The sequence below is a fragment of the Chrysemys picta genome, chromosome 2, assembly GCF_011386835.1.
Source record: "Chrysemys picta bellii isolate R12L10 chromosome 2, ASM1138683v2, whole genome shotgun sequence".
Taxonomy (NCBI): domain Eukaryota; kingdom Metazoa; phylum Chordata; order Testudines; family Emydidae; genus Chrysemys; species Chrysemys picta.
The window spans coordinates 197,641,361-197,668,123 of NC_088792.1; the positions used below are offsets into that span (position 1 = coordinate 197,641,361).

A 26,763-nucleotide genomic window follows, 5' to 3' on the forward strand; every position below is an offset into this window, starting at 1 on the left:
ATGTCTTGGGCTTTTATTTGTAATCATATTTGTCTATAAAAAGGTTCCACTGTAATAAATTATTACAAATGATGTCATCTCCCCTAATGATGTATATTTCTTGGTTTGTGGAGCACTCATCTCTTCTACAGAGAACTAGGGTTGGAAATCATAAAGAGCCCTCCTCCCTCCCACCCCATAAAGAGTGGAATGTACTAGTGAAATTGTGGCAGGTGTGCTTGAGTGAAAGCTGTTCCTGATTACTTCAATCAGATGTTTAAGGGAATATGTACAAAAGTCAGTGATATTAAGTAACTGTCAGGCAGGTACAGTAAAACTGTTTTTCCTAGTAATTGCATGTGAAAGAATTAGAACCATAAAACCCATGGAGATTGGTATTTTTGTGCTCCACAATGCAGTAATTCAGTAAACTAAAAATTGAAACCTGACATTTGTTGACTTTTAAGATTACTAGTAGTCAGCTACAGGGGCAAAAACAACATATAATGTTTTCCTATCTGATTTATGTTCCTAATCCCTATAAAATATCAAATTGAAAGTGGCAAAGAGCAAATCTCCTGTGCCTGAATGTAACAAGGGAAGCTTTGCCATGTGACCTGCAAACCCTTGCAGAACATCATTTTTGCTGACAGAGTAGTGATGCTGTTTAGATGCTGGTAAATCTGAACACACCAAATGAATTTTGGTGACATTTACTACCCAGATCCCTGCTTTTCCTATTGCTATCACAAGCATATTTGTGCACATACCAATTCCTCATTCTAAATTAAACACATCAATTTATACTTCTTGCAGGTGTGGTGTTGGAGAATGACATCTGTGCAGCCACCCTGAGACTGAGTCCCTCAAAGATGTCTGCAATATAGTTTGTGATTTGACACTTGCTCATAAAATATTGTATATGGTGTGCTTGGCTAGCATAAGAAGGAATAATATAAATCACACACCGCTAGCCTATGAATTTCTTCTTTTTTTCTTTTGTTTTTAATTGTCCAAGGCAAACAGATTCATTGTTTCAGCTCTGACAAGTTAGTTCACCTCTGAAATGTGAACCTGGATTGCCAGCAATGTTAAGTGACATCAGTCAGAGAACTAATTCAGGTTCTTTAGTTTTTACAACCTGTTAGATGTTACTGCATTATGGGGGGAGGAAAAGATGAGTTCACCCAACAAAGCTGTCTCTCTTAGTCTTGCCTTCTGTGACAAAATGCCAGGAGTCTAGTGCTGACCCGGCATGCTGGTCACTAAGGTACTTGCTATTTGTACCTCTGGAGTGGACTTAATTGGGAGAAGGGGGCTCAAACACTTAATTAGGTAGGAGGCTGACAAGCTAATGAGACCAATCGACCCATCATCTGGGAACAGTTAAAAGACAGGAAGGAAGTGCAAGGGAAAAAGGCTGGTAGACATCAGGAGATGTAGGATGCGGAAATCTTTCCCTGTCCCTTCCCAGAGAGTGGGCTAAGGGGGGGAAGTTGATACCACTTGTTATTTGCTGTACTGATGAACTGGTGGGGAGGATCTACTAAACAACACCCTGGCACTTATAAACCTGCAAAGCATCTAGCCTATTTGTGGTGATCCACGGAGCACAGTATGTATCCCTGTCACATCTTCCTGCTTTGTCTCTGTCTGTCCGTCTTCACCTCTACACAAAATATCAAGTTTTCTGTTGAACTTTTCTGTACTGTTAGCACTGACCTATTTTATTTTATTTTATTTTGGATGGGGAATGTCTTTTCAAACCAAAGTGTGTGCTAAAAAGTGTCAAACTATAAAATACTGTCCAAAAATGGGGTGTGGGAGGGGAAGAAAATGATGGTTTCTGGTTTTCTAATGAAAAATCTCTATACATTTTGTTTTTTTAAGTAAAGCAGCTAAAAATATAATTAATTCAATCAAAAAACCCATTTATCCTTTAAAAAAATTAGATTGACATTTTTCCTATCAGCCCCACTACTTGCCTTTTATTTTAAGTCTGCTGTGATGGCTATTTCAAACACAAAATCTCCAACTCTGAATATTTTCCAGTCAGGTGCTCAAAGGAGAGAATTCTATCATTTCCTTAAGAGCTACACACCCCCATTCTTTGAAACCTCCATTTCTGTACTTGCAGTTGCTGTTATGCATACTTTACAGTTCTGCTTTCAGCTAAGAAATGTACGATATCAATAAAGTTGTCTGGCTAATTCTATCACATTTCCTGTGAATGGGTGACTCAGTGGGACTGTGCCTCTCTGGCGGCTCCCCCTTAGACAAATGTTACCTTTGGTTTGCTACCTTTGCATCCATCATGATGGATGCAATCTGAATAAAGCACTTAATGCTCAATGCATTTGCTCTGTGGTCTGGGTACTTATTTTAGTGCCATCACTGCTTGTGGGTGGGTAGGTCAGTGTGAGGGAGTCCCTCCATCCCTTCCTTAAACAAAATGAATATAATCTTTTGACACTTTTTTTTTTGTTGGACCCAGTTGCTGCCCTGCATTGTTAACAGATCTGCTGCCAATAGATATGCTTGCTCTGTACATCTTAAGGATGCCTTATCTTTGTGTTGCATTGCCTCTGGAGGTGTCTCTGCTATGATCTATTGAGATAGTTCTTGCCAAGTATGGTGCTTGGTGGTGGTGGTTCATTGTTGTGTGCTAACTATAGCAATCATGTGTTCCAAACTGTTGACATTATTCCTAGTAGGGATGGGGTTAGCAAGTTATGGCGTTGGTTGGAATGGTAACCCCCATGTGAAAGCCTATGGGCTCAGCAGGCCAGCAAAAATCAGAACAGAGGGATGTGGTTGACAGAGAAGAAATAAGCAGCACAGGACTTGTTAAGAAGGTTCTGGTACTACATAGAGCAGGGTTACCAAAAAGTCACTCATACAATTATTGGAAAAAGAGAAACAGAAAATGCTGAATGTGACTGCATCTGTGACTGCATGTAGAGCTTGTAGGGGAGAAACTGTCTAATATAGTGCCTGGGGAGAGGGTCCTACTGCCATTGACAATGAGATCAATAGCATTAATGCAGAATCTAGTTTGTGATACCAGGAATCAGTCTTGTCCTGGAAAAAAACAAGTGGGAGACATAATATTTTCTGTCACTTAGGCCAAAGAGATACATCTGGGCAGATGTTCTTATAAAATAAACTAGTCTTACTACTGTGATCTTTATGCTAAACACATGAAGTTTTCTTCACTTTAAAATGTTCATAGTTGTTGAGCAGTGGTGGCTCCCACTGCAGACACTGGGAGCTGTGTGTGCTCGGCACGTCTGACAATCAATTCTATAGAAATCAGCATTCACCATAACCTTCCAGCCTTCAGAACAAGCATTGCAATAGACTGAGGACAGTGTAAATGCATGATGCCTGTAATACAACCTGCTACGATGATTATATTGCCTGTTGGAACATGACTAATCCACATGCAATCATAGAAATGTAGGGCAGGAAGGGACTTCAAGAAGTCGTGTAGTCCATTCCCTGCTGAGGCAGAATCAGGTATAGGTGGGTCATACCTGACAGATGTTTGTCTAACCTGTTCTTAGAAACCTCCAGTGACAGTGATTCTACACCTTCCCTTGGAAGCCTATTCCAGTACTTAACTATCCTTATGATTAAAGTTTTATTTTCTAATATCTAACTTAAATCTCCCTTGCTGCAGATTAAGTCCATTACTTCTTGGCCTATGTTTAGTGGACCTAGAGAATAACTGATCACTGTCCTTCTTATAACAGCATTCTACATATTTGTAGACTGTTACCAGGTCCCCCTGCAGCTCTCTTTTTCTTAGGACTAAACAGGGTGACCAGATGTCCCCATTTTATAGGGACAGTCCCAATATTTAGGGCTTTTTCTTATATAGGCGCCTATTTCCTCCCCCACTCCCTGTCCTGACTTTTCACCCTTTTTATCGGTTTACCCTAGGACTAAACATGCTTGGTTTTCTTAGCCTTTCCTCATAGGTCAGGTTTTTAAAACTTTTTATCATTTTTGATGCTCTCCTTTGGACTATCTCCAATTTGTTCACATCTCTAAGTGTGGCGCTGAAAACTGGACACAGTACTCCACAGACCTCACCAGTGCTGAGTAGACGAAACAATTACCTCCTGTATCTTCTATGTAGCACTTCTGTTGATACAACCCAGAATATTAGCCTTTTTCACAATTGCATCATGTAGGCTCAAATTCAATGTATGATTCACTATAAGCCCCAGATCTTTGTCTGCAGTATTACTGCCTAGCCAGTGTTCTTGAACCTGGGACCAATATGGCTACTAGAAAGACAAGGTGGGTGAGGCACTGTCTTTTATTGGATCAACTTCTGTTGGTGAGAGAGACAAGTTTTCCAGTTTACACAGAGCTTCTTCAGGTATAAGCACATATTTTCTTAACTGTGACTAGTCACTGTCACTCTTCTTCCTGGGATAGCCGTTGCACAAATGAACTAATTGCCTCCAACTTCTTTTTACAGAAACCAATGACCGAGATAAGGAGCTAAAAATGTCACATGAAAAGCCATGCCCCTGAGTTCCCCTCAGGAGACTCTAATGTGCACCAGGGATTCAGATCCGCGCCAGAATCCAGTGTTTCCACATGACATTTTCATAAGCAAATTAGGGAAATGGGGTCTAGCTTAAATTACTGTTAAGAGAGTGCAAAACTGGTTGAAGAAACAAACTACTTGTTGAGTCATCAAAAGTTAATTGGGAAAGTAAGAGGACATATGTAATGAGGTCCCACAAGGGTCTGTAGTTAGTCAAAACTTAGATTAATGACACCATGGTGTGGTGTGGTGTGGATGATAGCATGCTAGGAGGGATTGCAAGCACTTTGGAGGCCAGGATTAGCATTCAAAATTATTTTGATAATTTTGAGAATTGGTCTGAAATCAACTGTTAAGAAAATCTGTGCTTTTAGCTTCCTCTTGTGCCTACAGCAGAGAACTGTGTGAGCACATGGACCTTCCTGTAGTACAGTTGGGCTCTTACACACTAATATAAGTGTGTGGAGGGGGAAATCTGTCCAAGCTTGATGGTTTAACTTTTGAATTGTTAAGTTACCTGTCTACAAGTGTATTTTCTGAACTGATGTCCACAGCAGGAAGCATTTTCCTGAGCGATCCTGAATGGTATCAGAATATACACAGCATCTGGCTTTTGAAAGATTTAATTACACACATACTCATGTCCAAGGAATTGTTGATCAGATTCTCGACTTGCATCCCTCTTACACAGAGGTAACGTGACTGAGTTCAGTGGGGTTGCAATTGATATTTCTACTAATGTAAGTCAGCATAAACAGACCCACAATCATCTGATTCATTGAACAGGGATAACTAAAATATACATGATGTAAAGGATTAAACCGCTTTTCTCCTACCCTCTACCTCTGCCCTTTGTGGTACTCAGCCTAACTCTCCATTCTGCCTCAATAATTTGTACCAGTCTGTGCATCTCTGATTGTGTCCCCTCCATGGAAAGTCAGGTTGTATGAAAGCCTGCATATGGAATCTTGACAGATTAATTCACACTATCTGCCTTGAGACCTGAAGAAGAGCTCTGGAAAGCTCAAAAGCTTGTTCTTTCAACCAACAGAAGTTGGCCTGATAAAAGATACTACCTCACCTATCTTGTGTCTCTTGAGATAATAGCATTTCTATTTTTCATATAGTTTTGTCTTGATTTTAGAACAAAGATACATAATTTGTTGTATGTTAAGGACAAGAAGCAGGCCCCTGACTTGTGGTGGTGGTGTGGGGGAGGAATGGGGAATTACTTTGTTTAAAAAATTAATTTGTGTCAAGCTGTCATAACTATAAAGGGAAGGGTAACAGCTGTCCTGTGTACAGTACTATAAAATCCCTCCGGGCCAGAGACTCCAAAATCCTTTTCCCTGTAAAGGGTTAAGAAGCTCAGGTAACCTGGCTGGCATCTGACCTAAAGGACCAATAAGGGGACAAGATACTTTCAAATCTTGGGGGGGAGGGAGGGAGGGAAGGCTTTTGTTTGTGCTCTTTGTTTTGGGTTTTGTCTGGTCCCTCTCAGTCCCGAGAGCGAACGACATCAATCCAGGTTCTCCACGTCTTTCTAAATACGTCTCTCCTATTTCAAACTTGTAAGTAAATAGCCAGGCAAGGCGTGTTAGTTTTCCTTTGTTTTCTCAACTTGTAAATGTAACTTTTACTAGAGTGTTTATCTTTGCTGTACTTTGAACCTAAGACTAGAGGGGAGTCCTCTGAGCTCTTTAAGTTTGATTAACCTTACAGGGTAATCAAACTTAATTTCCATACTGATTTTACAGAGATGATTTTTACCTTTTTCTTTAATTAAAAGCCTTCTTTTTAAGAACCTGATTGATTTCTCCTTGTTTTAGATCCAAGGGGTTTGGATCTGTATTCACCAGGAAATTGGTGAAGGGGTCTCAAGGCTACCCAGGGAAGGGAATTCGCTTTGGGAGTGGTGGCAGCGGACCAGACCGAAGCTGGTAGTTAAGCTTAGAAGTTTTCATGCAGGCCCCCCATATTTGTACCCTAAAGTTCAAAGTGGGGATACAGCCCTCACACAAGCATTTTAGAAATCTTTCCCAAAAATATAAGAGCTGTTAAGAGATTTCACTGTATTTACAATTCAAATGAACATCAGTAAAATTGTCAGCTAAATTCTGATTTCAGGATCTTTATCCTTAGTGCTGTTGCATGAAACAGAAAGCACACAGCATGACTTTTCAGAAACCAAGTTGACTCTGGGGTGCCTACAGTTTACAGAAATATTGTCTTGATTTTATAAGCTGAGCCTATTTTATATGGTACTCACTGGGGGGGAGAATAAATATGGAATAATAAATGTCATTTTACCAGTCTACTTTCAGAACCATCATTGTACCCTCTGGGATCTGAATGTAGGTTTTTGGCTCAATATGGGTATATACTTTATTTTAAAAAACAAAGGTTCCTGAAAATACCCTTTTTGAATTATCAGATTAATTTATTTTGACTATGTTCCCTTTATGTTACTTTTTCATGAACATTCTAGCACATTCTTTAATCAGCAGGAATGTCCTCAGAAATGTTAAGTGAATTGTAAGTCCAATATTGGAGTATTACTGGAAAGCATACATGTGTGGTTTTTTGTTTTTGTTTTTTTTGTTTTGTTTTTTTTTTTTTTACACCAAAAAAAACCCAAAAACAGGTTCTGAGAGAGGCTTGGTGAACAGACGTGATGTTTCTAGGACCGATGTATCCTAACTAATCACAAACCTGCCCATATACAATCAAAGAACCAAAAATTATTTGTAGAATTTCTTTATAAATAATTACTAATAATGAATAAATAGGGGGGGAAACTATTGTCAAAGGAGAATTCATGAATGGAAAGTGAAAATCGCTGAATAACTTATTGCAGATTGCACTGCTCTACAGCCAAAATGCTTCTGAAATAAATGTAGTCAAACTTTACTAATTCTGGGTCAGTGAGAATGAAAATGATGCTTTGGCTCTAGTTTTCAAGATATGCTATTGGGTCAGTATATACAACCCTTGACTTGAGAATGGCGGAGGATAAGTGAGTTATAGAGGGAAGGGATCTCAATTTAAACCAGAAATGACTAAAATACATCTTTGATTGGATCTATGAATAAATCTGACTGGGTTTGGACAGTACTTGCTTTTTAGGCAAAACAATGAATGATGCAATCTGAAGCTGGTATTGCATCATACATGATATGAATTGCATCATGTTCATCCTAGAAGTCATGGATGATGCAATCATAACGAAGCTTACATCACTCTGCTGAACAAATTGCCCTATATCCGCTCTAGAATTCATACAGTGTTATGCTCTCTTATTTGTCAGTGTTTGATTTTGCAAAGGGACACATTTCTGTTTAGCCAAAATGAGCAGAGATGCCTCGTACTTGTGAGAACAGTGCAGATAACTTCTGCTGTGTTTGTGGTGAGGTGACTTTTTTGCATCACAAAAGCGCAGTATAACCACTATGGTTAAGAAAGCCTATCACCTTTATTTTGGCTGCAAAATTGGAGATCAGGACAAGAGGTGGGCCCCACACATATTCTGCAACACTTGTGCAACGAATCTTCGCCCGCCAGTGGCTGAACAGGAAAAGGAAATCTATGCCTTTTGCAGTGCCAATGGTTTGGAGAGAGCCAACAGATCATACCAGCAATTGTTACTTCTGCATGGTGCCTCCAGTTGGGAAAGGTGTGTCAAAGAAGAAAAAGTGGACTGTGCATTATCCAAACATTCCATCAGCTATACGCCCAGTACCCCACGGAGAAGGACTGCCGGTTCCTGATGCACCAGAATCATTCTCACTTGAGTCAGACGAGGAAGAGGATGAAACTTCTGGTCCTGAACCATCAATGTCACAGGACCCACATTTTCTCCCATCCTCCTCCTCTGAACCACACCTCATAACACAAGGTGAACTGAATGACCTTGTCAGGGATTTGGAACTACCAAAGAGTAAGGCAGAGCTGTTGGGCTCCAGACTACAGCAGTGGAATCTCCTGGCAGGTGATGTTAAGGTTTCCATGTTCCATGACCGTCAAAAGGATCTTGTCCCATTCTTCTTCATGGAAGGTGATCTTGTAGCCTGCAACAACATCGATGGTGTGATGGCAGCCCTCACCATCGTTCACGATCCAGATGAGTGGAGACTGTTCAGTGATTCATTGAAGAAGAGTCTGAAAGCTGTTTTACTGCATAATTTCAATGTTTTGCCATCAATTCCAGTTGGTCATGCAGTCCATACGAAGGAAACCTATGACAACATGAAACAACTTTTGAGGTGCATAAACTATGACCAACATCAGTGGCAGCATTGTGGCGATTTGAAGATTGTTGCTCTCTTGCTTGGTCTGCAGACTGGATTCACAAAGTACTGCTGTTTTTCTGTGAATGGGATAGTCGTGCAAGAGATTCTCACTACATCAAGAAAGATTGGCCACTCTGACAGTCATTGGAGCCTGGGAGGGAAAAGTGTTCACCACTTGTTGAATCAAGGAAGATTTTTGTTACCACCCTTACACATCAAGCTGGGTGTGATGAAGAACTTTGTCAAGGCCATGGACAAAACACAAGCAGCTTTCAAGTACCTCCGTGGAAAATTTCCAAGGTTAAGTGAAGCTAAGATAAAGGAAGGTGTCTTTGTTGGTCCTCAGATTCGTGAACTTCTTTGAGATGATGCATTTGACCATGCACTGCGTGGCAAGGGAAAGACGGCATGGAAAGCCTTCCAGTTAGTGGCAATAAATTTTCTCCGAACCAACAAGGCAGACAACTACAGGTTGTTGGTGGAAAACCTCCTCAAGTCATACAAAAGCCTTGGTTGCAACATGTCACTAAAGATACCTTTTTTGCACTCTCATCTAGATTTTTTTTTTTCCCCACCTAACTGCAGAGCAGTGAGCGACGAGCACGGCGAGCGATTTCACCAGGACATTGCAACAATGGAGAAACACTATCCGGACAAATGGAGCCCATCAATGCTTGCAGACTATTGCTGGACAGTGACAAGAGATGCTCCATTTAATGAATACAAGAGACAAGCCAAGAAGCGCCGAGTAGACACTGAATAGGACTAAACTATGTACATAATAGTTTTTTGCCTTTTGTTTCATAATAAATTTTATTTATATAACCCTTTTGCTAATTTTTAAAGTGTTACATAAACAGGACAGGTGAAATATTATCATGGAAAGCAACCATAAACACGTGAAAAGACCTAGGTTTACAATTTATGATTAAAACTCTATCTACACAATATACATAGACATAAAATGTAAAAACATAAATATCTTAAACAGTAGCCAATCAGTTGTTTTAGTTGTCATATTTGAATTCAGCACATCAAAATACATAATAAATAGCACATTTTATCTCTGAAGCAGACAACTTCTCAAATTGTAGACTAGTGTCATTAAACAGCTCTGCCTATGACTTTCTGACTGTAAGAAATACAGTATAAAGTCAGGTCAAACTGCTCAGAACTATATATTTTTGTGTATATGTAAAGTGACCCCTAAACCTGAATACCCCAACTATTTTAGGCATATTACATAACACTCCAAACCATCATTCTATGATGGTGGTTACTAATATGGGCTGTGACTTTACAGATTGTCAAGACATTTTGGATAGTTGTTTTACATACTTTGAAAGAAAACAAATAATTTTATCTTACTATTTCACCATGCCATTATTATTCTTGATATTGCTCGGAAACAATGTCCATGCTTCAGGTGCAAATGTTCAGGTTATGAATTTATGGGATTGGCAAACCTTCACCTTTGTATTGGATCTCCTTTTTGTTTGTTTGTTTTGTTTTTTTCTCTTAAAAATAATTTGGCCTCAGTTACCTGGATGTCAGTAGGAGTTACACCCAAGAAATAGAATGTAGAACTACACCCACTACTGTTTAGTATATGGATCAATAGTTGTCATGTCTAAAATGTGTGAAATCCTGATAATGAATACTGTAACTGCTTTCAACTTTTTGTTGGAAATATTTTGTATGAGCATAGCAGCATTTATAGATTTGGGCAGGCCCTCATCTGATGTTAGATGGTGCAGTTCCAATGAAGGCAAGATCATCTGGGATCCTGTAGCTGCCCAAAAATCTGCTAAGAATTTGGGGAAATCCGTGGATTCTGAAGGCCACTCTCCTTTCAACTTATGTTGATGGGACACCTCCCTATGATGAAAGAAGAGCAAAAATACTTCATAAGAGACTAATCCACATACAGGGACATATTGCCCCCAAAAGAATATGGGGAAAATGTTTTTGAACTCCAATTCATTGACTGCATTTGCTATTCATTGCTAAGGAGATATTCTCTTCTTCCCCCCCCCCCCAACTTACTAAGGGATCATTTATCTTCTCTCTCCTTTGTTTGTTTGTCTCTACATCCAGCTTTGCTGTAAGAAATTATTCTGACACATGAGATGCTTTTTGGTTTTGAAAAGTTTTAAGCAAAAGATTTTAGAAAAATACTATACATGAAACACACTGAATCTGTTTCTCAAAGTGTTTAAAGCTACTTAGCTTCTGAACTATATTCGAAATGTCTATAGGAGACTTTTTTAGCAATTCCTTTTTTTTCAAAGTAGTAATAAAACAAACCCTTCCCACTCTCCTATTCAACTTTTCTAGTGAAAAGAATAACTTTTATAAATGAGCTATTGAACACAACTGAATAAACTCTCTCTTGTTCAAAAGCCTTGCTGTGTAGTCTTGTATTCTTCATTTTGAGAACACAAGGCAGCTGGAATAGAGAACACTCAGTGCCACTTACCTGAATTTAGCATATTTAATTTTGTGATTCAGTGACTTAGTGTGATGAAAACATAAATCCATTAGTTGGTACATTAGTGCCTGGTCTGACTTCTACCACCACTAACAATGCTACATACAGTAAGCAGGACTTTACAACCAGTAATTGCACTATAGGTGGGGGTGGTCCAGTCCACAAATTGTATTGGTGATACATGGTGGGCTTGGCATAGTTAGTGGGAGAGCATAGTTAGCCATTTGTGTATTTGCTGCTGCTGATGGATGGGGGGGGGGGGGGAGGGGGAGGGGGGAAATCCAGTATTGCTCAATTATGCATAAGTAAACTAGGGGATTTTTCAGGGTTCTGTGTTGTAGAGACATAGTGGACTTCATCCTCTGGATCCAGCTCCTTCCATAAGCACAAAATTCCAATTAAAAAAATCTGAATTTGTTTAATTTTCTTTGTGCTATCAAATGTCTATTTTGTAAAGCAGAAGGGATTAAATAGTCTGTATGGCTGTAGCTAACACCTCCAACTGATGGTGGTATGACACTATGGGATAGTGTACTGAAGCTGCAAGTTTCTTGGAACAAGGGGGGGGCGGTTGTATTACATTAGCACCTGGAGGCTCTAACTGAAATCTCAGTCTCATTGTGGTCAGTGATGCACATTCACATACAATTGTTTCTGCATTAGTTTACAATCTAAATAGATCAGACCTCTAGAAAATGTGGGGGGGGGGGGGGGGAAACAGGCACACAGAGGAAAAATTACCTGCTTAAGATCAAATGGCAGAGCTGGGAATAGAACCCAGGGCTCCAGACTCCTAGGTCAGGGCCCTAGCCATTAAATAATGCTGCCTCCCACCAGAAAGTTCTGTAATGCTAGAAGTAAGAGGTTGGGGGGGGGGAGGGGGAGGGCAGGAAGACACATTCCTGCGTTAGCACCTTCAAAAACAAAGTGTATTGGAAGTTATTATTTATGGTGGAGAGGTTGGAAGCCCAGTGGTCTAGTAAGTGTTAAGTCAAGCCCTGTGTTGTAGCTGGGAAGCAGGTGTGGGGCAGGTGGTCATGCCACTGTAGCCAGCACCTGAAGTTGGGTAAACCGCAAACATGGTAGGAACAAAGAGAAATTAGGATACTAGTTTTTCTTGCCATTTCCCTTTCTGGGGTCAGCAATTTTTATAGTCTTCTTCCAGAACTCATGATTGTATGCCTAGCTGTCATGCAAATTGTTCTCTCATGTCCACTGATGTCTGCCCTGTATCTTTGGGCTCACCCTTGGTCATCTTCCATCCATGATCATTAAAGGCCATCTTACAATATCCATCTTAGGCTCAGCTGGATATGTCCATATCAATGTAGAATAACCTCTCTCAACTTGTCTTTAATTGGAGCAACCTGCTTTATGCCTGTCACAACTTCATTTTGTTTTTTATAATGGAGTGTCCAACCATTTAACCATCAGCATCTTTACTGCATCATAGAGAGCATACTCATTTTTTCTTTTTGTGGCTGGCAAAGTCTCTCTTCTGTACATTAGGATGGGTTGAATTACAGTTTTATACACAATTTTATTAGCTTTTTTTTTCCTCACAGAGAACTGGGATCAGTTCCTGCCACTTGCACCAAACAGTTGTAATATGATGCTGGGCATCACTCAAGAGGGCAACCATTAATCCTAGGTATTTAAAATCTTTCACTCTTCTAAGCCTGTAATATCCTTTATTCCTCCTTCCTCAGTTATCCTAATCAGTCTTACTGTCATGGGTGGCCAGACCTAGTCAGAGACAGAATCTGCAGTGACGAGACAGGAGTCAAGAGTTCACTGGGTCAGGGAGGTCAGAATCAGGAACCAAACTGGAGATCTGATCCAGCCTGACTCTGGCTCCAGATACCATGGTATCCAGAGAAAGGAACAGGAAGCACATGGCACACAGCCCAGAGTAGGGTGATTCCCAGTTGTTCAGACTGCTTCCTGTTGATGGTTTAAGTAGAGCCAGCAGGCCACTCAGCTGCTTTGTGACTCCATCAATCAGACCTCAAGGGCAGAACCTCACACTAGGGCTTCACTTCATGATAAACAGTTGCCAGCATGCTGCCAGGTGAAGGTTTAGAGCATAGCTGCTTCCATGAATCTTGCAGGTCTGGGTTGAACACCCATGGGTCATGACATTACCCCATCCCCTAGGGGATCCCTTGAGGCTACATTGGTCCAGGTTTCTCTGGGTGGCTCCTATGGGAGATCTGAACCAGGAAAGGAGAATGAACATTTTTCTCTGGCTCCTAAGTGTGTTCCTTCAGGCCGTAACCTTCTCAATCAGTACCGTATGTTGCCCCACATGGTCTTGGAGTTGAGGACTTTATGCACATTGTATTCATCCTGACCCTGTACTTGCACTCGTGGCAGTGCTGTCTGGGCTTTTGTGGGAAATGTGTCCTCAGTGTCTAGAGTCCTTAGTGTCCTAAGGGATTGTGGGAGATGGAGGTTGAAGGTGACCAATTTGACTTCTTGCCAAATCCAGTATGGGGCAAGGAATTGATAGTCTCATTTCTGACAGGATCTGTCTGTGAAGGTGTTCTTTTGAAAGCTATACCTTTGTAATACAAAGTAGACAGGGGCCTGTTGTCTACACTTGTCTGCATGCCTTTTGTAGGGCTCCTTTTCAAGGTGTCCTTTTACCACATCTGTACTAAGTATGAGACAAATGGGTTAGGGGAGCATGTGGGTATTTGTGGGTGAAGTTGGGGATGGTACCCTCATTGATAAAGAAAAGACTGGGGCCTGTGGATGCATGATCTGCATTATTGTACAAGAACTTTGCATAGGGTGACAGTTATCCTGGTGGTGATTGATGTAGTACTGCAAGTATTGTTTTAGGATCTGGTTGATTCTCTGTTTGGCCATTCTACTGAGGATGGTAGGCAGAGGATAGGTGCGCTTGCACAGAGGGCCTCCTGCCAGAAGTAGGCAGTAACTGTGGCCCCTGGTCATTGGTGAGATCTGGGACGCCATGAAGGCAGACTGTATTGTTTATCTAGAGCTGAACGGTTTCCTTTGTGGAATGTAAATCTTCACAGGCAATGAAGTAAGCCATCTTAAAAAGTGATCTAACATTATCAGGGTGTTTGTAAAATCACTGTATTCTGGTAACTCCACCACAGAGTCCAAGGAAATGGCCTTTTAGGCCTGTGGTGGAATGTACAGTGGTTCGAGGAGACCACAAGGCTTCTGATGTAGCATCTTGGGGTGGGCACACAGATGGCAGGAAGCTACAAAGATCTCTATTGTACAGCACATTTGAGGACACCAGAAGAAATGGGACATTAATCGTTGTTTTAGATCACCTAAGTGTCCTTCCTTAGGGTGGAGTCATGGCACCATTGAAGAATCATCACTCTCAAGTCCTGTCAACATAGATGTGGTCCCTTATGAACATGATCTCCTGGGTGTCATGTGGTTCTCAAGTTAATAATGGCTAACTTGTGTGGAATTCCAGAGACAAAAGCAGAGTGAATGAGTGCAAGCAGGTCCTGGTGACAAGTGGCATTCAGAAAATTATGGGACTTGAGAATTTGTGCTGGTTCTGGACTGGGGCCTTGTGGGTCAGCCATATCTTCAGGAAAAGGCATCAGCCTTGCTGTTTCTAGTTCCAGGGTGGTAGATCTAGCTAAAGTTTGGATTGGGAGAAGAATAGACTTACCAGAGCTGTCATTGGTTTAGGGCCTTGGACTTGCCTGGTACTATAGGTTTGGATAATTGGTAAATGCTTGGACTGGATATTGGGTCCCTTTGCAGTATTGTCACCACTATTTGAAGGCAGTCTTAATTGCCAGGAGCTCCTTGACCAAGATCTAAGTTTTGTTCAGCAGGGGTAAGTTTCCTTGAGTAGCAAGTGATGGGGTGCAATATTTGTGTGGGTCCAAGCCTTTAGGATAGTACTGCCCCAATCATTGTACTAGAAGCTTATGTAGTGTCTGGATGGTCTAATACTGGAGCAGTGGTGGAGGCAAGCTTCAACTGCTTGAATGCATGTTGGGCCTCAGGCGACCCATGGCACCAGGTGTTTCCAGAGTAGGGCAGTGCAGGGCTTGGCTTGATTTGAATTTTTTTTCTAAAAATGAACCTCCAGTAGAAGTTTGCAAAGATTAAAAAATGCTTGTAGGTTATGCAAATTGTAAGTTGGAGTTGGAGGGGGGTGCCCAGTTGCGGACAGCCTGAACCTTGCACAGATGCATCTTGATCCTTTCCAGGGATAGGATGAAACCCAGTAACTAAGTTGAGGTCTGATCAAATGTGCACTTCTCAAGCTTGGCATAAAGATTATGTTGTAATCTCTCCAGAACTGTGCAGATCATTTGAGGAGATTAATATCACCTGAGTTTACCACCATGAACTGGTCTAGTAGGTCGTATAGAATATAGTTAATGAAGTGGTGGAATATTGCTAGGCCATTACTCAATCTGAATGACATAACCAAATATTCAGAGTGATCATAGTGGGTCTGAAAGGCGATCTTCCATTCATCCCCCTCTCAAATACAGATGAGATTTTAAGCTCCCTGGAGATCCAGTTTAGTGAATATGTGGGCAACTCCCCAGGCAGTCCAACAGCTCAGGGATCGGGGTAATGTTTCAAGATTATCTGATTTAGGCCTTAAAATCAACACAACGATGGAAGCTGCTGTCGTGTGTGGGGTTTTTTTTTTTCCTTTTAAGAAAAAGGACTGGTGTACTGCTGGTGAAGTTGACTTGTGTATGAGCCCCTAGGCCAGGTTCTCTTGGAGACACTCTTGCAGTGCCACCAGTTCAGACTAGCATTTGGGTGACTGCACAATGTCAATCTTTGCCTCTGGCTGAAATACTATGGGGCAGTTTTAGTCCCAATGTGCAGGGAGGCTTTCTGCAATCTTCTCAAAGATGTCAGTGTAGTTGCAGTACTTGAGGGACAGCTGGGGAGTTTCAGTTGGCAACTACACTTACTTGAGTCTTCTTTGGTCTGGGTACAATGTTTTCTGGTCTCTGACCATGCTGTAAGCAGAATTTTGACAAAGTGACCTTCTACTCTTGCCAATGAATGAAGGGGGTTATGAAGGGTGAGCTAGGAGATGCCAAGGATCAGAGGAAAATCCAGGGAATGGACCATGCCAATTTGTAGTATTTCACTGTGTCCCTGAATAACTGCCTCCAGAGGGATAGTCTCCTCCACAACTGAACCTAAAGACAGCAGGAAGCTGATAGTTACAATAATCTCAGGCATAGCATGGGAATCTGTAGAGCCTGAGCTGTAGCTGCATCCATTAAATCAGTGGTGGGCAACCTGCAGCCTGTGGGCCACATGTGGCCCATCAAGGTAATCCGCTGGCGGGCCGCCAGACAGTTGGTTTTATATTTGCATGGCTGCCCACAGCTCCCAATGCTGTGGTTCGCCATTCCCAGCCAATGGGAGGTGCGGGAAGTGTGCGGCCCACGGGCTGCAGGTTGCCCACCACTGCATTAAATTAACCGCTGCTTCCAAATCAACGAGAGCCTGTTGAAGGGGAACCCTGATGGTTTTCCTCCACGCATTGTCAGGAAGTCTATACACTAGGATACTAGCTAAACAAGTAGTAGCTTTTCCATAATAGCCTTCTATATTAGACTCTTCACATTTTGTCATCATATAGGAGAAAACTCAATGCAAAGACTCACTTATATACCTAACTTTTATATTGCTCAATTTTAACCCTCCCTCCCCACCTTCTATACCATTGTAACTTCTAAAAATATTACTGTGCAGTGTTAAAAATATATAGCACTGTCCTTCTCTTCTCCTTTTTATGAAAATATTTCATGAGTTATCAGGAATAATTTATAATGGCAGCATAATACTTTTCTCTATTTTTTTTGTTTTAAAGAGCATTTTTGTCACCCTGTGAAATTGCATGGACATTTTATCTAGTCACCAAGGTGAATTACTGTCCTTTCTAAGAGAACAGCTGCAGATTCAGATACGAAAAGGAATCTGCTGGAAACTCCAGCCTGGTTCATCTGAGCCCTTTAAGTATATTAATACAACTGTGATGCCGAGTTATTAGTGTAATTGTGTTCACTCTCTTATTATGGTGCTTGGGAGCCTGTCAGCATTTCAGCTATAAACTGTTCTTTTCAGGGGGTTATCAGGTGACTATTTAAAAAGCAAAAAGTGTTCAAACCAAGACAGAAAAGTCTGAGCTTAGCTTAGCTGTAAGTCAGTGGGGCAAAAATATTACTGGTTTCAGAGACCGTTTTGCACTCTTATGATTTAAAAGTATCTTTGGTTTCTACTGTAAATATTATGCATCTCAATTTCCATAAATTGAAGTAGCTGCTTAGAGCATATTATAAAACAAGAAAATCCCGGCAAACTGTTTACAACCACAGCCATTCTTCAGTAAAATTTTCATAAGGATTTGAGGTGAGCAGGTAATCTCTTTTGGGATATTGTAATGCATCTATCAGATGCAAAGCACTGTTTTCTCTCCGTACTTGGGTCCTTGTGTTGCTAGGGATGAGCTATTATGCTGGAAGCTGCCATTTTCAAATATCTATCTTTGTACATAAATTGATCCTTAGATAGAAAACTGCATCTGCATTAGAAGTGGGTGAAATACTTCGTCTGAAATATTTTCGCTGAAAATGCGGATTCAGGTTGACTGAAACATGTAGTGAATTTGTGTTGATATCTGTGAATCATTAATTTGAAACAAGAAAAACTTCATAAAAGGTGAAATGATTAGCTTGCATATTATGAAAACAAAATATATTGGTTCGTTTTGGGGGATGATGTGGGAGAGGAGCTAGATGATTCAGATGTCATTCACAAAACCAAAGAAGTACTTAGTATAGGGCTACTGAAATCAATGGAATTATTCCAGGGCTGAATTTGATTTGGTCTTATAACTTCCTCAAACATTGACATTAAATCTCCAACCAAAGAGCTAATCATGTTCTCGCAGAGGGAGAGGTTTGACACTAGATGACCAGACTCCAGCAAGTAACTAACACACTATTTCATCATAGCTAGTAATTGCCTTAAGTATGTAAATAGTCATTTTCAATCACTTGAATACACATTGCCAATATACAAAGTAAAAAACAGCATATGGAAATGAGTTGCTTACAATGGGCATAAGTCAGCTGTGACTTATATTGATTCACTTAAAGCTTTTTATGGTCAATAAACTAAAAATGACAGTGACAAAGATGATGATTATATAACTGTTTTATAATTTCAAACATAACTACAAATATATTAAGATCTCCCAAACACAACTGAGCCAAATGTACTCAAGAAAAAAATCTTTTTTTTTTTTTTTAATGAGAATTGCACCTTTACAGCTGAAATCAGATGGAAGTCCTAAGTGGTGTGTGTTCTTTTTTTTTTATTTTTTTTTTATTTTTTTTTAATGCTTGCCTTTATTATTTGTCACTGATTTCTCTGAGTACTGATTATAAAACATTGACTGCTTTATATAAGGCCAAATCAAGCCCAGAAAGGGCCTGAAAACCCTAAATAAAGTGCAACCTCCATAGTTTTGCTGTGAAGGGTATGATCAGGAAACAAGTCCATTAAGAGGATTTACATCTCCTGTCTGCCTGAGAGCAGAGCTTACTGTGAGCTCTGTGCCCCATACCATAAAATAGAGGTAGATCTGAAGGTTTATATTCAGTAAAAACAGTTTTGGTTTTTTTAACCATAATTTACCAAGTACTTTAAAAAAAAATCTTATTCACATTGGCCTTTGGAAACACACACCAGAGCTGACATGCCAACAGCAGAAAGTGATCACATTGTTATGTCATAAATTAAATCCCAAAGGCTAGGTTGAACATGTCTTTCCTTATGTCCACTTCCAGCAATTAGCACTGAGCAGCCAGGTGGATGTGCTCTTGGGACCTGATCCAGCTCCCATTGAAACCAATAGGAAAGGTTGGTTGGTTGGTTTGTAGGGCCTGATCCTGCAGTTGACAGTCACTGAGAGTGTGCCTGGGTACAGGATGCAATCACATGCAACTGACTGCAGGATCAAAGCTTACATTATATTTAGTCTGCCATTTTCTTGCCTATGCCTTCCATAATCTGTGAATTAATGCCAAATTGTTTTGTCCTGGGAAGTGGGTTGCTACATGGCTTTTGAGTCTGCCATGTGTCTGATCCGTTGTTTGTGAGCGGTCTGTTTTTATTTTAATGCATTTTACTGATTTTCATAGTAAAGTTTTCAGGTGCTTTTTTAATAGGTGCTATATAAATGTACTAAACAAAAAGCAACAGAGGGTCCTGTGGCACCTTTGAGACTAACAGAAGTACTGGGAGCATAAGCTTTTGTGGGTAAGAACCTCACTTCTTCAGATGCAAGAAGTGAGGTTCTTACCCACGAAAGCTTATGCTCCCAGTACTTCTGTTAGTCTCAAAGGTGCCACAGGACCCTCTGTTGCTTTTTACAGATTCAGACTAACACGGCTACCCCTCTGATACTAAACAAATAAAATGATGCAAGAATTATAATACCATAGAATGTCTACATGTGTGCTTAAAATATAAAGATTACTTTTAAATCCTATGGTGTCTGATGCTTAGCTTCTGAGCTACACCAATTTACAGCTGCAAAACATTTAGCCCTTTTTTTATTTTGGCTTCATCTTATTTTGGCTACACAAACATCAGTGTATGAAGATTTCATTTCAACTGCATTAATTTTCTTAGGCAAGAAAGTATAGCCATCCTCTTCTGACATGTCTGACTGTGCAGTTCTGCAAAGGATTTGCAGAGGCAGGTAGCCAATAACGTCATAATTGTATACTTAAGTACAGGATGCACTTCTAAAGCCATTGCATGAGGAAATGTGCTTGGCAAGCTGCTGAAACAGAAACATGTCATCCAAGTAACTTGCAGCTAGTGCTATTCAATACCACACTTGGTCAGTCATAATTCTGTACTTTCGTATCTTGACTTGAGTAGATCACCAAGAAAAGATTATTCTGCTTTTAACGGTTAATCTTTACAGTGTTCTACAGTAATACAATACATCTTATTCACACAGAAAAAATCTGTTACATTGGTGATGCAGACGTCTCTTCAGCCAAAAATAGAAAAGAAATGAAGATGGTAAGTCAGCCTTACCTCTGGTATTCAAGTTATTGGGTTCAGTTGTACCTAGTGACATCTAGGGAAAAGACTATTTTCCAGCAAGTGTTTCAGGCCCCAATAAATCAGTTAAGCAGGAGTTTAACTTTAAGTCCCTGTGTGCCTGTTCACATGCTTAAAGTTAAGCACTGTTTTTGTACTGGATCGGGGCCTCAGAATATTTTAATCTAGATTTCCTTGGCTTTGTACAGGATAAGATAGAATCTACTAGAAATTCAACCTTTCATCTTTCTTCTTTGTGTGTCTGTATATAAATTTCTATTGGTCAAAAAACTTCAAATTCTGAAATTTTTGATAGGATAACTTTTCAGTATGCAAATTTTCCAGTTTTTTTGACAAGTTATAATTTTCCCCTTGAAACACACAAATAATACAATATTAATCCTGTCTAGTGTTCTAAGTGCCAATATTGGGACCATAATTCTCCACTGGTGAAAGCTGTAATATAGATAGGGTGCTAAGTCAAAGTGGGAATGGATGAGACTGAGAAGTACCTACCTACATTACGACTTCCACAATTACTTCCCCTTGTGGAGCTATACTAATGGTAAGTGAAAGTCATAGAATCGTTGGAAGGGTCCTCAGGAGATATAGTCCAATCCCCTGCTTAAAGCAGGACCAACCCCCAATTAAATCATCCAAGAGACTTTTGTCCAATATCCCTAAATGGCCCCCTCAAGGATTGAGCTCACAACCCTGGGTTTAGCAGGCCAATGCTCAAACCACTGAGCTATCCCTCCCCATGCTCTAGTGAAGGCCTTAGAACGTGTGCTAAAATGAGTTAACGTCTACTTAGACTCCTTAGTATGTATGGACACAGATTATTTTGGATGGCCACAATGACTCCAAAGCAGCCACTACTGTACTCAAGGGCCACTTGGGGGCACCAATTCATGATTTGGATTGTATAAATACACTCGGATCCATTTATCCTGTTGGGTCAGGGCCTTCTTAGAGTCCTTGTTTCAAATTACTGAAACAGTAGGTTACAATAGCTCCAAAAGACCTTTTAAGACCACATGAATCAAGGAAAGTGCTGCTGTATTGCAAACACATAAAAAAACAAAACACACTTTTTTTTTTTTTTTTAAGAAAATTTAGCAGTAACTATTTTTCTGATTAACTGCCCCTCACAAACCCTGTTAGATAGGTATGATCAGCTAGGGGACTTAGGCTTTCTAAGCTTGACACTCCCTGGCCAAAGATCGGGTTATAAGTACTTGGCAGAGTGCATAGCTGCATTTATTTTGTTCAGTGTTTGATTATTTTAATTATTAGCTTTTACCTTGAAAAATGGCAAATTTGGTTTGTGTTTTCGTCTTTATGAATCAGTGCCTCACGACTATTGTCACAGGCATGATATAAACGAATACACTGAATCAGTTTTCATAATACCCAGGGGCATTCCACATGAGAGATTTGACTGTATAATATTGGAAATCCTCTTCCAAGGTTAAAATGTGTTTAAGAACAAATTAAATTGGTAACGGGGTTGGGGAGTAGGGAGAGACACAGAAACCAACTAACCATACACCCAGAGAACTTTAAAGCACCATTGGCCAGGGTGATTTTGCACACTAATGATTTCAAAGCAGTTGCACACATTTTTGTTGAATGCTTTTAAACATCTCTCTGTAAACTGGAGGCTGGGTATAATAGCTTTCACAGTCAAGTGAATTTCTATTGTGAAGTCATAATCTCCCTTTAAAAGGGGGGGGGGGGGGAAGTTAACCAGACTGGATTTCTGTGATCGTTTTCTGAAGCCATGAAAATGGTGCAGATAAAAGATATACTGTCTGCATTCCTGCTTTCGGTCCACTTCTTAAACATAGACTTTTTCTCCATTCACCAAGGAGTATAGTATTTAGAGATAATAGAAGGTGAACATTTGAGCTGAACCCCTACTTTAAGGTCTATGTCAGTTCAGATAAGCAAACCCTTGATTCTTTGAGTCCTTTACAGAATTTGAGTCCTCATTCGCTACTTATCTCTATTTCCTAGTCCCATAATAGATTCTCTAGCTCCAGTTTGTAGTCTTTGCAATGCTCATATGGCTGCCATCTTTATACCTCCTATACTAGTCAGGGGCTTCCTGACCCAGAATGCTTTACATGCCATTAACTGCAGAAGCTCTAGAGCACCCAAGTCTTTAATGCAATAATTAGCCAGGATCATCAGAGAGAGACTATAGATTTGAGATCTGGAAATAAGAATATTGTATGGACAACAAAGGACCTGTTGGGAATTTCTTAGATTTTGGTGCTTGAGCATATGTTTTACATATGAGATGTCTGAGGTTATATTAATTCACTACTGTTTGTATTTCTGTGGCACCCAAAGGCTCCAAATAGAATTAGGCACCCACTGTGCTTGGCACTGTGCAGACCTATATTGAGAGGATGCTTGCCCCGCACAGCTCCCAACAGGAGACCATTCCATATTTACTAAGATAAAATTGGTCCTTTTCACATTAGTAATACTTCATGCATGCAACATATATTAAAAATTACAAGTTGGTTATGGAACACCAGCCTTTTGAATTCCAGAGTGAAGGAGAATATGGTTGGAAAATGGAGCTAAAACTGGTTTGGCTGGGTGTTGGTGTGGCAGAAGTATATTAGAAAATAGGATGGAAGAAAAAGTTCAATTAAATTTGGAATAAGTGACCAGCTTTTTGTTTTGTTAGCGAGCATGGCATCAAGAACCTCTGAAACATTTGTGGTTAAATGACTTGCCATGGATTACACAAGATCTGTGTCAGAACTGAGATCTTCCAGTTCCATGTCATATCCACAAAATCATTCAGCCTCTTCTTTCATTCGGAGACCGCTATCCCCTGGAGTTATAAGGGTAACGCAGGCAAAGCTAAAGTACAGGTACTGCACAGCTTCAGCTGAAACAGTTAGAACATTAGATGTAGAAAACAAATGAACACACATCAAATATTGACAACTTCAGATATTCTTAACTTTAACAATGAACTGATTTTCTTCAGATCTGGCTTTAAAGGAGGGGAAGAAACCTGGCGTATTTGCAATGTGATCGCTCCTGCGGGTTCCAATCAGGATTGGGGTTCTGATGTGCTAGAGGCTGTCAGCTAGAGGCCTCTGCCTTATGGAACCTTCAGTCTCTCTACAAGTAACAGAGGATGAGCAATAGGGATACCATCTAGAATACAGTTCGAGCTGGTCAAAAAGCCTGATTTCGTTCACAGGCAATTCGGGGTGGGCGGGAGAAAAGAGAAAATCAGTTTGAGATATCAAAGAAGATTGGGACAAACTTTTTTTTTTTAATCCTTTCACAATTTCCTGTCTCTAATTTAACCTCCATTTAACAAGTTCACGGGTTGCATTACTAAATTCATGGCTTGGGTTGAACCCCATTGAAAGTATGGAGGTAATAGTCACCTTTCATTACTGACAAATATAAGAAACATTTCAGCTCCCTTATGGAACCAGATAGCTAAAACGATAACTGCCTCCACCCAAAACACAGACCTATGACTAGCACATTTGTGCAGAGGGATTTCACTGAGTATTGCTTGGTGGAGGTGTCTCTCTCTGTCTCTGTCTGAGAGAAAGGAAAAACTCAAAGCAGCAGAAAGCCAAGGACTTGGCCAGAACAAGCACTGGACACATGGCTCCAAGAAAAGCCTAAAGGGATATTTTTGGTATAAGTGGTATCTGGAAAGGGCCTTGGAACTGTAAGCAAATAAACTGTTACCTGCTCTTTGATTCCTGCTATGCTTAGGGAAACAGGACTTTGTACATTCTTTTTGGACCTCTCAGGACTTCACAAAAGAAATACCTAACTTCAACCTCAATTTCTTCTTGTAACTGAAATAATCTGCAAGACCCTGAATTTTGGCTAATTGCCAAAAAATGGTTATCAGTAACTTAATTACATCATGATTTTCTCGTATTCAAAACCTAGTAGTTAAAATATGTAGAGACACTTTCTTATTCCTACTGCAGGATTACAGTTTTACTTGATTTGAAGCTGAGCTCTGATTTGGACTTTTAGTCACGGGGGGGGGATAAGGTTGCTGGGAGAAAATGGCTCAATTAAATAGTGCTCCTTTTTAATGAAGGCTACATCTGCATGCCAATGATAAAAATAACTGACTCTGTCACTAATGATATAAGCCATTTTCTTAGACCTATGATGATGATCTACCAGAATCCAAATACTAGCCTTGGCATTTTTCATTGATCTTTGCATGTAGTATTTCAGAAGTCAATAAAACATGCAGATCAGGTCATTATAAAAGACTCAGTTCTATGAACAAAGGCCTCTGAACATGGAAAATAGGGATTTAACTGTGACTCTATTTGTGTGAAAACACATGACAGAGAGAAAAACATTCTTCAAAGTGCCTAGATACTTTTAGGAGGTAGCTTTATGACTCAGCCAAGGAAAGAGGGAGACCATTTTCTTTGGTCAACTATCTGTTAATGTTGTGAATCTTTAGACACCTGTTTTATAATAGGCACTGAAGCCACTTATGTAAATAAGTTTTGTATACAACTACACACAGTAAGAGCAGGATACTGGGGTCTCATCACCTCTATTCCACTTCTGACTCTGCCACTGATTGCTGAATTTGGGGAAGCCATTTACTGTGCCTCCGTTTACCCCATGTGAAATACAATATAACACGTATGCAATGTTGCTGTAGCCATGTTGGTCTCAGGATATTGGAGAGACAAGGTGGGTGAGGTAACAACTTTTATTGGACCAATTTCTGTTGGTGAGAGAGAGAAGCTTTCAAGCTTACACAGAAAGCTCACCCACCTTGTCTTTCTAATTTAACAACACTAATACTACTGATATCCCAGATATATTGTTGCTTAATTAAAGTTTGTAAGGCACTTGGAGATCTTTGGATGAAAGATACTGTATAAATATTTATTTATTTTTATTATTGCCAGGTGATGTGTGGTTTGTCTTACCACTGGCGAGGATATACACTAGAACCACAAATACTGTATATCAAGGAGAAACTGGAAAAATAAAGTGACTACTTTCCAAGCCAAATCTGTAACATTGCATTGAATTTTGCACACATTATACAGACACACATCTGCATATGCTTACCTTTCAGCAGGCTCGTAAAGAGGCTACCATGGAGAACAAGAGGCAGCTCCAAGAAATCCAAATGGGTTGTAGTGGTACAGCACCCTCTAAAACCCCACTACACTAGTCTGACTCAATGTTCAAATCAAAAGCCAAATTCAGCCATCGTGTAATTCAGTTGAAGTCTGCGGAGGTTACAATTTTGACCTGTTACAAATATGGGAGGGATAACTCCAGGATCTGCATAAAGAGAAGAGTCCCTAGACACAGATTTGCCCTTCCTGTAGAAAAGCGGTGTTCATGGACCATGCAAACGACCAGTTCCAAGTATCCATGTGGGGCGCCATAGCATAAGCACTCACATAAGAATCTGCAAATCTTGCCTAACACCTATCACTACAACTAACAAAAGAATATTTCTATGCCTGCAAACCAACGCAGTCAACAGACTGACTGTCCCCAAATGTCGATGCAGTTGTCAATGTCATTTAAAATGGTCCTCATCAGGGCCAGCACTGACAATAATATTGGCAAATGTTGAATGGTCTCAGGTGCTGGACAACACCTTATAGCACTGATTACAAATGCCAGGTGTTAGGCCTCCAGGAGAGAGGAACCAACAATAACTGCTCCTGGATACTTGGAATGAACTTAACCATTGAAGGACCACACAAGCAATAGGGCAGTTCCATTTTCATCAAACCTTATCTTGTCATCAACACAACATCTATGACTGATAATGACATCGAAATCCTGACTGTAGACATCAGTGGCATTTCCATCACAGCTGTCTGCAAACAACCTTGCAACCAATTAATGTTTGCTAGACCACATAACCTCTAATGTGACAAAACAGAGTGACTTTAATAGATACAGTGCCAAATGGGACTATAGTATAATGGGGGGGGGGGAAACGGGGAACTCGTTGAACCTTGGGCAGAGTTCATATCACTTGAGTTCAATTCATGAGTCTAAGAAGCTCCCCGGTCTTTTTTCTCCCCCAACAGCAGCTGATGGAAGCAGGGCTACGACCCCAATCTGTCACTTGTGTAACAAACATAGTTTGGCTCCAATTTCACATTTGCTCAATTCTATCCAGAGCAATGCTGTCCTAACACTTAGTACCATTCTGGTGCTGCTTTAATTTTAAGAAACCAGAATGGAAGAACTTTACAAACCACCTCAATGCCATTGTAAGAATGGTCATAAATTTCTGGTAGGGATTTGATCTA

At 40.3% G+C, this 26,763-nt stretch overlaps 1 long non-coding RNA gene across 1 annotated transcript; it reads left to right on the forward strand.

Moving 5' to 3' along the window:
• Window positions 1-294: 294 nt before the first annotated feature.
• LOC135981676 (uncharacterized) lies at window positions 295-26,427 on the forward strand. The gene is made up of 3 exons (XR_010598815.1): window positions 295-1,594; window positions 20,352-20,416; window positions 25,387-26,427. It is a non-coding gene; the product is annotated as an uncharacterized LOC135981676 (long non-coding RNA).
• The last annotated feature ends 336 nt before the right edge of the window (window positions 26,428-26,763 follow it).